We start from the raw sequence: 12,526 nt of genomic DNA, 5'->3' as shown, positions 1-12,526 counted from the left end.
GACCTATTAGATCAGGAAAATATAGTGTGGTTGGCTGAGAATGAATGACCCACCAGACAACGCAAGCTGATATTTTTTAGCTTCAGTTGCATAAATTAATTCATCTATTAGTACGAGCTGTCTACATGGATAGGTTAATTAATTAGGATTAATTTTAGGTATACTTGAGTAATGTCCTGCCGCACACATGATAAGACAATTATTGTACATTTATAACGTTTATAGTCAAGCACTGTTTTTGGCCATCCAACATATAGTGATACCGAAGTACTACGTACGAGATGCTAATACATAGATGCTTTAGGCCGAGTTTAGTTTCAAACTTTTTTTCAAACTTTTAATTTTTCCATCACATCGAAACTTTTCTACACACACAAACTTTTAATTTTTCCGTCACATCGAAACTTTTCTACACACACAAACTTTTAATTTTTCCGTCACATCGTTTCAATTTCAACCAAACTTCTAATTCTAGCGTGAACTAAACACACCCTTAATTTGTATGTTCACCTGGAGAAAGATGCTTTAATTTGTTTGTTCACCGTTTTAATTTGTATGTTCATGCAGAAGCTCACTCTTTTTTGAACGTAAGAGATTTCACTAAACAATTAGGGTGTGTTCGGCACCCCTCTCCCAGCCCCTCTCCCTTTTTTCCGCGTGCACATTTTTCAAACTACTAAACGGTACGTGTTTTACGAAAAGTTTCTATATGAAAGTTGCTTTAAAAAATTATATTAATCCATTTTTAAGTTAATTTTAGCTAATACTTAATTAATCATACGTTAATCTATTGCTCTGTTTTGCATGCGGAGGGGAGGGGTTCCAAACCCCTCCAAAAGAACATAACCAAGCCTGTGTTCGGGAGGTCCTGGCACGTAAAACGAAATACGTATTATTGCATGATTAATTAAGTATTAACTTTTTTTAAAAAATAGATTAATATGATTTTTTAAACAATTTTCATATAAAATTTATTTTACAAAAAACATACCGTTTAGCAGTTTGAAAAGCGTACACGTGAAAAAGAGAGAGGTGAGTTGAAAAAACTGGAGGAAGAACATAGCCTAAAAGCAGCCAGCTTTTTTTTTTTGTATAAAGGCAAAAATAAAGGGCTCTTTCCTATAAATGTAGGAAATTGTCTACCCAGATGTGTTAAGATGATCAAGTGATTAGGGTAGTTTTAAAGATACACACTACTCCGTCTCAGATAAAACTAAGTTCTAGTTATAAATTTGGATACAGACTACGTCCAGATTTATACCCAAAAGTTGGCTAGAAGTTGAATATTTTTGTTTGAATGGAGTAAGTCCTCGCTAAATATTGATGCTCTATCATGTTAAATTTTCATGATTACAACTTCTCGCATCCTAAGAAGAAAATAATTAAAACGGTTCTGTTTTGATTAGAACCTATCCAACCTACATTATTAAAGATGTCCTGCTCTGGTCCTTGTGCGGTTGCTAGATACTATAGTATTTCGAGCTGAGATGATTGATCATTAGTACATAATTAATCGTCCTTAATTTCAGTTCTTTTTCTAGGAGTACCGCGACTTTTCTCCTTCATTTATCTGTTTTTTTCTTGTCGAAGACTGCCACTACATATGGAGCCAATGCACCATCATGTCTATAATCGATAGATCACCAGCCGGTCCACCCGTGCAAATTAAAGTGAATTCGTGCCGTACGTGAGGTTAGTCAATGAAATCTAGGCAATGAAAAGCAAAATTTGAAAATTAGGCCAACTGATGTAGTGTCATGCTCTCATGCATACAGTTTGCATCATGCCATCCATGTTAGGTGGTCAGTTGTACTCTAGCTTCAGAGTATAATAATGCAGCTTTTTGTTTCTTTTCGTATATTCATTTACTGCTTACAAAAAGTACTCCTACATATATATAACATATTCTCTTCCAAGATGTAATTAAGAGAAACATAATGTATCGCGTCAATGCAACATGGACAGTGCAGAACGGAACAGTAATTAATGTTGCAAGAAAGAGAAGAAATGAAAGTAGATTAAATTAAAACAAAATTGGAATAACGAAGGGGGGCAAAAACAGATGAAGAGCAAAGAATCTAGGTAAGCGCTATAGTGGCTAAATATTAAGCTATATATCTAGCTTGCTATAATATCATTGGTTAGAAGACTAAATAGACATATATACAAGCTTGGTAATGAGCTAATGGATATAAGCGGGCTTGAAGATCAGAAGAAGAAGAAGATAGAGAATTACAACAAGAAGAAGAGAAAAAAATGATAAACGACGACTGATGAAGAATTCAGGACTAGCTAGCTAATGCTAAATGAGGTGGCATTGCTGCATATGGGTTGGTTGATGGATTGGATTGGATTGGATCAGTCATGCCAGCAGAGGAGCATGACGACGCAGCGGCGGATGATGTAGAGCCTGGCCTTGTGCTCCCTCACCACCTTGCTTATTCCTCCTCCTCCTTCCTTCTCCTGCTTCTTCATCTCTCCTCCTCTTCTTCTTCTTCTCTCTATCTCTCTATATATGTATAATTAATTAGCCTGATGGAGATCAAAGAAGGAAATGGAGCGGAGAGAAAGAGTAGCGATCGAGAGAGGAAGAAGAAGCTATAGCTGGCTTAACTCAAGAGCTTCTTCTTGATTGACTCCATCGTCTCCCAACCAAGCCAGGCCTCCATTTATACACTGGAACAAGTAGGAGTACAACTCAACACCAAGCTCGATTGCTCGCTCGCGTCTAATTTGGACTTGTATAAGCTGCAGAGGAGAGAGAGAGAGAGTAATAAAAGAAGCAACTCAGGTTAATTAAAGAAGAGGGGGGGGGGGGGGGGGGGGGGGGAGCAGGCAGGGGTACGCGCGTGGTTCAGACCCGAACGTGGGGTGGGCCCACCACCACACGTGCACCTGCGGGCCCCTCCACCATGGCCGCTCGATCACCCCTCAGCTTCTACTCGTCGTACGTCTCTGCACGTACGCACGCACGCACGCGCGGCCAAGGCCAGCATCGTCGTCGCATGATTGAATGAACATAATGGGCAGGCATGGGAATGGCATTGTTGGCTGGCCCGCGCGGTGGAGACGACACACGTACATCGGCTACACCTACCCACCGCTAGCTTCAGTCGGTACTCGGACTATATCGATCTCTCATATGCATGCATGCATGCTCCGTCGCTGGCATACCTACTCCCTCCGTCTAAAAAAGACTCAATTTTTGGGTTTTAGTGTTCAACGTTTGACCGTCCGTCTTATATAAAATTTTTTTATGATTAATATTTTTATTATTGTTAGATGATAAAACATAAATAATACTTTATGAATGAGTTATCTTTTTAATTTTTTTCATAATTTTTTCAAATAAGACGAACGGTCCAACGTTAGACACGGAAACCCAGGAATTGAGTTTTTTTTAAGACGGAGGGAGTACGATGCATCAATAGTGTCTTCAACATAGATACTCCAACCAACACAAACTTTTTCATCTTCCCAATATCACAAATCGATTAATGAATGCTACTTATATTACTTATCTAAATCTGGTCAAAGAGGGCAATATATAGCATGAAAAGCATCACTCTTCAAAACCACAGTTGGTTATAATGACGTGGTGCTCATCGTACAGTAGCATTTTCTGATGACCAACTATTTCATATGGATCGATCGGATGTCGTTAACCATCAATAATAGAAATTGTCTGTGGCAGAGCCTGGACTGTTGCCTGACTAATTTGATCTTGCCTCGTCGTTGATTGCTAACCAATAGTCATCTTACAAACCTCATTATCAAGTACTCCCTACGTTTAATAGTCGTTTAATTTTTTTTCTTGATCGAGTTTATAAAAAAATTTAACATCTAAAATATGAAATCAGTTTCATTAAATCTAACATTGAATATAGTATGATAATATCTTTGTTTTGTGTCAAAAATAGTACTATATTTTTCTATAAATTTGGTCAAACTTAAACTTAAAGAGGTTTAACTAGGAAAAAAATCAAACGACTTACGGCATGAAATAGATGGAGTAATTCACAAGTACCAATAAAATATATTCTCAAAAGTCATCTCTAATCAACATATTAAAGTGGCTCTTATAAAAGCTGCCTAAAATATCGTGCTCTGGGTAGAGCTACTTGAAAAACAAAACCATATTTAAAAATGTAATCTTCATAGATAGCTTTATTGTAAAATATGTGAAAATATGAGTACAGACATTTTCATTTTAAAACCATATGTAAGAACTTGTCCCATTGGATTCGAATGCAATAAACCAAATTTGTTGATGGAGACATGTGTAAATTTACCCTTCCTCCGTTTTCCTTATCCTAGCCCCTCCCTTCTTACACTACTTCGTAACTTAGCAAGATATTTCTACCGTCACCTTTGCTGTTGTATCCGTTACCTGTCAGGCCGTGTACGTTGCGTGTCCTTAGGGTTGTGGTCTCAACCTCCACCTAGGTTCGGACGCCACGCTGAAGGCTCGGGAGTTTCCTTACAAGTGTCAGAGTTACATCTGCAAGACACGGTCGCCCCAGGTGAAAAGGTGTGGTCTGGGGAAGAAAGAAAGAGGAAGCGAGGGAAATGGAAGGAATCCAGAGGTTGAAGGAAGAAAGAGAATATGTGCTGACAGGTGGGCCTTTAGCTTAGGTAATTTGTTTATCATTCATGTTCTGTATGCAAAAGTTTGATCTCGTAATAAGAGTATACCACAAGGGTTGAAATATAAAAAACTAGGGACTGAAACAAAAATGTTAAAAGCCTGCCATCACAGGCTACTTGCATTGGGTAGTGAATAGCCTTAAAACATCTATGCCTATGTGAAGCTTGCTTTTTTCACTAAGACCATTGCTTAAGGATACACACATTGTTCATGCTCTTATCCCCACCTTTGCTTATCTCCAGCCTCACGTTACCAACCCTCCAACTTGTTTAGCCCTCATGCAACCGCCTTGCACCTCTATAGGACTCTAAATCTAGGCTCTTAGTTTCCAAATACGACGGCTCTTAGTTTCCAAATACGACTTTGCGATAGGCCAAAGAAAATCTGTCCTTGGATGTAATACCTCGAACAATGATAAGGCCATCAGCAATATATGCTACCGAGCTGGGTACTAGTGTGGGACTAGCTAGATGATCACAAATGGTAGTAGGAGGAGATACACTCCACAATGCTTATATGCGTGAGGGTGGGAATAAAGTGGGGTCCACTGGTAAAAAATATCAATGGGAGGATCAATGGCCACTTGCTTTTCTCCCATTTTTTTATTTGGCTTTGTCGGGAAACACTGTGCTTGCTTCTTATAGTAGTGTTTGTGACTTGGTATCAGTTATATATCACTCCCACAATGGTTGTTATTGGGCATGCAGTAAGGTAACATTCAATGCTTACAACCTAGTTTTCTATAACATTATGGGTGTCCTAAAGAGTGTTATATATGATGGTCTCTGCAATAACAATGATCGAGTAGCAGTCTTGGCCCTTAGATAGTATTGACTAAAATGGTAGCCTACGGCAACAATGGCAATTGTGCTTACAGATTGGCTCTCTCTCTCTCTCTCCCCCCTTGCTTTTTTTTGTTTCTCTCTCTCTCCCCTTGCTTTTTTTTGTTTTTCCTATGGGACTGTCTATGGATCATTTGACAAAAAACCCCCTCCCAAATCTTGCAAATTTTGGACCACCCGATTGCTTTAAGATTCGTGCAGGCAACCAAACCCTAAAAATCCTCTCTCCTCTCACGATTCCTCTCCTCTCCCGATTCCTCACGCGCCGCCGCTCCTCAGCGCTTTCCCCCCGCCTCCGCCACCGCTGCCGCCGCCCGGCCTCGCCGGCTGGCCGAAGGGTGTCAACGGCGCCGGCGAGGCCCCCCCGGCTGGCCCCCTCCCCCTCCTTCACCTCTCCTTTGCCTCAAGCCGGCGGCGGCGAGCTGTCCGTCGTCTTCCCCGTCGCCGGCGGCGGGGCGCCACCACCGGCCGCCTCCTCCTACCACTCTTTCCGCTTTGCCCCCGCCGCCTACACCAGCCCGCCGCCGTCCTCCAGCCCCGCGGCTTCGGCGGCGGCGCCGCCGCCTCACCGCCCGCCCGATCCGCCGCCCACTGTTGGGCTGCCGCCTCCCATGGCCATCCCTCTAAAGCTGGCGAACTCCCCTCTCTCCCCCCTCCCCTCCCCCCAACCCCACCCCACCCCACCCCACCCCACCCTACCCCGGGACCTTAATTCGTCGACCCTCTACCGGAGTTTGGGTTCGCCGGCGCCGGAGAAGAAGAGGTGGTCACCGGAGTTAGAGAAGAAGAGCACGAATCGTGAAGCACATCTAGTAATCCAAAATTTGCAAGATTTGAGGTAGGATTTTCTGTCGACAGAGTTTTAGCAATTCCGTTTTCGTATATTGGTAGAACCATCAGTGATACTATTTGATTTTGATTGGAGGCGAAACCGACATGGCGGTTTTGAACAATCGTTAAATATCTCTTCTACAATCGGATTAATGGGCTCTTGCAAGCAAATTAAACTTATCACTAGTGGAGAAACCATCTTTCGTCGGTCGGCCGAATTCCACAATAGTCCCGGATGCAATAAAAACCGGGGCTAAAGATGATCTTTAGTCCCGGTTAAAAAGGGTAACGGGCATATTTGATCTTTAGTCCCGGTTGGTAACACCAACCGGGACTAAAGATGATCTTTAGTCCCGGTTCAAATGCTGTCAGGGCCTGTCAACACCAACCGGGACTAAAGATCATAACTTTAGTCCCGGTTGGTAATACCAACCGGGACTAAAGATCTCGGGGATCTTTAGCCCCGGTTGGTAACACCAACCGGGACTAAAGTCCCACCCCTATATATATGTCTTCTTCCTCCTCCAGCTGCCGGGCAAGCTTCAAAATTTCTTCAAAAAAGAGGGGAGGTCATGCCAAAATTTCTAGTGAATTTATTTTGGTGATTACATACAAATCGGAGGTGCCTAAAAGGTTTGCAACTTCATCCTCCAATGTTTTTTTTGTCATATTACATTTGCAGCTATGTTTTGCACACTTTTTTGTCTCCAAAATTTAGTTGTAAGTTGATGAGGGAGAAAATTTGTGTGGGGAAGAAAGAATATATAGAAATTTAGTTGATTTGCTAAAGAAGGTTTTATAAAATAGTTGAGAAGGAAAACTATAGTGAGAGTTAATCTTGAATACTAGAAAACAAACTAAAATGAAAATTAAAAGAAGTAAAACACATTAAAATTAGTTTAAAACTTTAGAAATAGTAAATAAGAATTATTTAGTGTAATATTTTATGATTTTTGTATGAATAAAGATATGTCATTATTGTATGACTGTTGAAACAGTTTGTAATTATTTTATAATTATTGTATGACTGTCATTATTGTAAGAATAATTATTTTTGTACGATTTTTCTCGACTCATGTAGATGGATCGGCAATGGATGTACGCTGACCGGCGGTCCAAAGAGTTTATTGACGGCGTACACTATTTTTTGAGAGTGGCCGAAGCTAATAGGCAAAAGGGTTTTATTTGTTGTCCATGCAATAAGTGTAAGAATCAGAAGGAGTATTCTGCATCCAGGACTATTCATTTCCACTTGTTTGAGTCGGGGTTCATGCCAAGCTATAATTGTTGGACATCCCACGGAGAGCAAGGTGTTGAAATGGAAGAAGATGAAGTGGAAGATGACAATATTCCGGACTTTGCTCAGTACGTTGTATTTGAAGGAAATCAAACGGGCGAGGAGGAAAGGGATGCTGATGGTAACGACGTTGCGGATGATCTTGGTCAGATGTTGCAGGACGCCAAGGAGGACTGCAAAAGTGAAAAGGGAGCCCATAAATTGGACAAGATGTTAGAGGACCACAGAACTTCGTTGTACCCAGGTTGCGAGCAGGGGCACAAAAAGTTGGATACCACTCTGGAGTTCTTGCAATGGAAGGCAAAAAATGGGGTTAGTGACAAGGCATTTGGCGATTTATTGAAACTCGTCAAGAACATTCTTCCGGAGGGAAACAAATTGCCCGAGACAACGTACGAGGCTAAGAAGATAGTCTGCCCGCTAGGACTGGAAGTTCAGAAGATTCACGCATGTCCGAATGATTGTATCCTATATCGCGGTGAGGAGTATGAGAACCTAGAAGCATGCCCTGTTTGCAAAGCACTACGATACAAGATTAGACGAGACGATCCAGGAGAAGTTGACGGGCAGCTAACAAAGAAGAGAATTCTTGCTAAGGTGATGTGGTATTTCCCTATAATACCACGGATAAGGCGTTTGTTCAGGAACAAGGGGAATGCTAGGATGATGCGATGGCACGCTGAAGAGCGTCAACAGGACGGGATGCTGAGACACCTCGCCGATGGTTTGCAGTGGCGAAACATAGACAGAAAACCGATGGAGAGACACCTCGCGTTTGTTAAAGAATTTGGAAAGGACGCACGAAACATACGGTTTGGTTTGAGTACGGATGGCATGAATCCTTTTGGAGAGATGAGCAGCGGCCATAGCACTTGGCCTGTTACGATGTGTATCTACAACCTCCCTCCTGGCTATGCATGAAGAGGAAGTACATAATGATGCCGATTATTATTCAAGGCCCCAAGCAACCTGGTAACGACATCGATGTGTACCTAAGACCACTGGTCGAAGATCTTAAGCTGTTGTGGAAGAAGGAAGGTGTCCCCGTGTGGGACGAGGACAAACAGGAGGAGTTTAACATACGAGCGCTGCTGTTCGTAACCATCAACGATTGGCCTGCACTTAGCAACCTATTCGGACAGTCCAACAAGGGGTACAAGGCTTGCACTCACTGTATGGATGAAACAGAAAGCACGTATCTTAAGCACTGTAGGAAAGTTGTATACATGGGTCATCGTCGATTTCTTGCAGCAAACCACCCGGTACGGAAGAAAGGCAAGCACTTCGAACATAAGGCTGACCACCGTATGAAGCCTAAACATCGCAACGGGAAAACAGTGTTTGCTATGGTTAAAGATCTAAAAGTAGTGTTCGGAAAGGGGCCTGGAAGCTAGCCTATAGAGAGCGAAGATGGTCACGCGGCTATGTGGAAAAAGAACTCTATATTTTGGGAGTTACCCTATTGGGAACTCTTGGACGTACGCCACGCAATCGACGTGATGCACCTCACTAAGAACCTTTGCGTAAACCTTCTTGGCTTCCTAGGTGTATGCGGAAAGTTGAAAGATACACTGGAAGCACGTAATGATCTGAAGCATATGGAACAACGCGGCGACCTTCACCCGGAACCAAAGGAGAAAGGAAGCCATTACTTGAGTCTAGCCAGCTATACTCTTAGCAAGGCAGAGAAGGAAAGTATGTTTCAATGCTTGGAGAGCATAAAGGTACCGTCTGGATACTCCACGAATATCAAGCGAATAATAAGCACGAAGGAGAAGAAGTTCACAAACCTAAAGTCTCATGACTGTCACGTGTTGATGACACAACTGCTACCAGTTGTAATAAGGGGTATCCTTCCAGACAATGTCCGGGCAACAATAACAAAGCTATGTGCATTCATGAACGCAATTTCGCAGAAGGTCATCGATCCGGATATATTAGAAGCTCTCCAGAATGATGTGGTGCAATGTCTCGTCAGTTTTGAGTTGATATTTCCACCTTCATTTTTCAATATAATGACGCATCTGCTTTGTCACCTTGTGAAAGAGATCAGTATTCTCGGGCCTGTGTACCTACACAACATGTTTCCTTTCGAGAGGTATATGGGCGTTCTGAAGAAGTATGTTCGTAACCGTGCTCGTCCAGAGGCAAGCATCGCCAAGGGTTATGGAACAGAGGAGGTCATCGAATTTTGCGTAGAATTTATCGAAGATCTTCGCCCAATCGGGGAACCTGAATCACGCCATGAAGGGAGACTACGGGGAAAGGGAACTCTCGGAAGGAAAGCAATAATGACGGTAGACAACAATTTATTCCGTAAAGCCCATTCCACGATTCTGCAACAATCTTCATTGGTTGCTCCTTACATCGAGGAGCACTTGGCTCTAGTTCGCGCCAGGAACATCAGTAAGTCCGATGCATGGATTACACGGCATCACATTGATACTTTCCCCGCGTGGATACGACAACATCTCATGGGTAACGAGTCGATCAACCAGCAACTTGCCTTCCTGGCGAGGGGACCGTCTGGGTCGATCGCGACATTCCAGGGATATGAGATCAATGGGTACACATTCTACACGAGAGCCCAAGACATGAAGAGCACGAACCAAAACAGCGTTGTTTGTGTCGATGCCATGGGACACGATGGAACAACTGGCACGTATTACGGTGCCATCGAGGCCATATGGGAACTTGACTATGGTCCTCTCAAGGTCCCTCTGTTCCGGTGCCAATGGGTTAGGTTGACTGGTGGAGGCGTAATGATTGATGACAGTGGGATGACAACGGTTGACCTTAACAAGGTTGGATACTCGGACGAACCTTTTGTCCTTGCCAATGATGTAATGCAAGTCTTTTATGTGAAGGACATGTCTAGCAAAGGAAAGAAGGGCAGAGGGCTTGACGAGCCTAAGTGTCACGTGGTTCTCCCAGGCAAAAGAAAAATCGTCGGAGTTGAGGACAAGGCTGACGAGGATTACGATCAGTTGGATGGGCAACCCCCTTTCATGGTGACGATTGACCCTAGCATCCTCCTATCAAATGAAGACACTCCTTACTCACGTAGCAATCACAAGGAGAGAACAATAGTGAGGAGAAAGTACGTGTGGTTAACCGTCACCGCTGATGTATTGCCGTAATTATTGTGTACACGATGTAAACTATTTTGGATGTATTGATTATTCATATAAATCAATTGATGTATGGCATTTGTTAATTACGCACGATCATTTGAGGTTTTAACAAGTTTAAATCATGTATATGCTAGTTACATGCGATAATTACAATTTTTAAAATTTTTAAATCATGCATGTGGCATTTATATATGTTAATTAGAGTTCTTAACAATTAATTCAATATCATTCATATGCTAATTATATATGACTATTTGAATTTTTAAAATTTTCAAATCATGCATGTGGCATTCACATATGTTAATTAGAGTTCTTAACAATTAATTTAATATCCTAATTATATATGATTATTACAATTTTTATTAATTCTAAATCATGCCGTATGTATATACATATGTTAATTAGAGTTTTTAACAATTTAATATCATTCATATGCTAAGTATATATGATTATTAGAATTCTTATTAATTTTAAAACGTAATATTTGCTTATTACGTTTTATATACTTAATTTATTACAGACAGTACTAATTTTCCGTAGTAATTGTCATTAATTTTTGTACTTTAAATAAATTTAATGCATTATTTTCTATTTTAGAAATACATATGTAATGGAAAATAATACTTAGTGCGCTTATCAGTAGTCTCGGTTCTTAACCCTAACCGGGTTTAAAAAAATTTTGGAAATGGCGGGAAAAGATCTTTATTCCCGGTTGATGAGAACAACCGGGAGGAAAGATATCTTTACTCCCGGTTGTTCTCATCAACCGGGAATAAAGATCTAGGGGTATATATATTCCCGATACGCGCCCTCGTCTTCTCCACCAACACTTAGAAGTTTTTGCCCGATTGATCTCTCTCGGCTTCTCCTTCGCCGCCACTGCCTAGGGCATCCCCGCGCCGACGCTGCCGCCGTATCTCGCCGTCATCTCGCGCTCGTCGTCGTCGCCGCCGCCTCCGCCTCCTCCTCCGCCGCCGCATCTATCGAGTGAGAGCCGACGCGGCCTCCCTCTCATCAGCTCTCTCTCTCCAATCTCGATCTCTCTCTCTTCCTCTCGGTTGCCGCTGGCCGCCTCGATGCCGACGCCGACGCCGACGCCGACGTCGTCACGACATGACGCCGCGGCACGACACGACTAGACGCCACGACGCCGCCGCGGCATGGCACCGGCGCCGCGCCGCACCAAGCCGCCACGCCGCCGCCGCGCCTCGTGCTGCGCCGCCGCCGTGCAATGCCGGCGCCGTGCCGCGCGCTTCGCGCCGCCGCGCCACGTCGCCACCGGGCCGCGCGCCACGCCGCCACGCGGCCACCGCGCCGTCCCGCCGCCGTCCACTGCCGCCACACCGCTGTCCAGCTGCCGCCACACCGCCGCTCCGCTGCCGCCACGGCATCGAACGGATTAACGTGAACTAACGTGAACGAGCGAACGAACGTGAACGAGAACGTGAACGAGCGAACGAACGTGAACGAACGAGCGTGAATGAACGTCAACGAACGTGAACGTGAACTAACGAACGTGAACGAACGTTAACGAATGTGAACGTGAATGAACGTGGACGTGAAATGCAATATAGGCAGGTGAATGAACATGAACGAACGAACGTACGTGAATGAAACGTGACCTTAACGAGAACGCGAACGTGAACGATCGTGAACGAAACATGAACATCAAATGCAATATATGTTACTTCGCGTTTATCCTAATACATCTTTTTGTATCTTGCAGAAAAGATGTTGTCGGAGTTGTCCCTCAAGCCGGAGCGGTAGCTATCCC

Source organism: Oryza glaberrima, chromosome 1 (genome assembly GCF_000147395.1).
Source record: "Oryza glaberrima chromosome 1, OglaRS2, whole genome shotgun sequence".
Classification (NCBI taxonomy): Eukaryota; Viridiplantae; Streptophyta; class Magnoliopsida; order Poales; family Poaceae; genus Oryza; species Oryza glaberrima.
The sequence above is the reverse complement of the archived record's forward strand: the minus strand, read 5'-3'. Positions refer to the sequence as shown.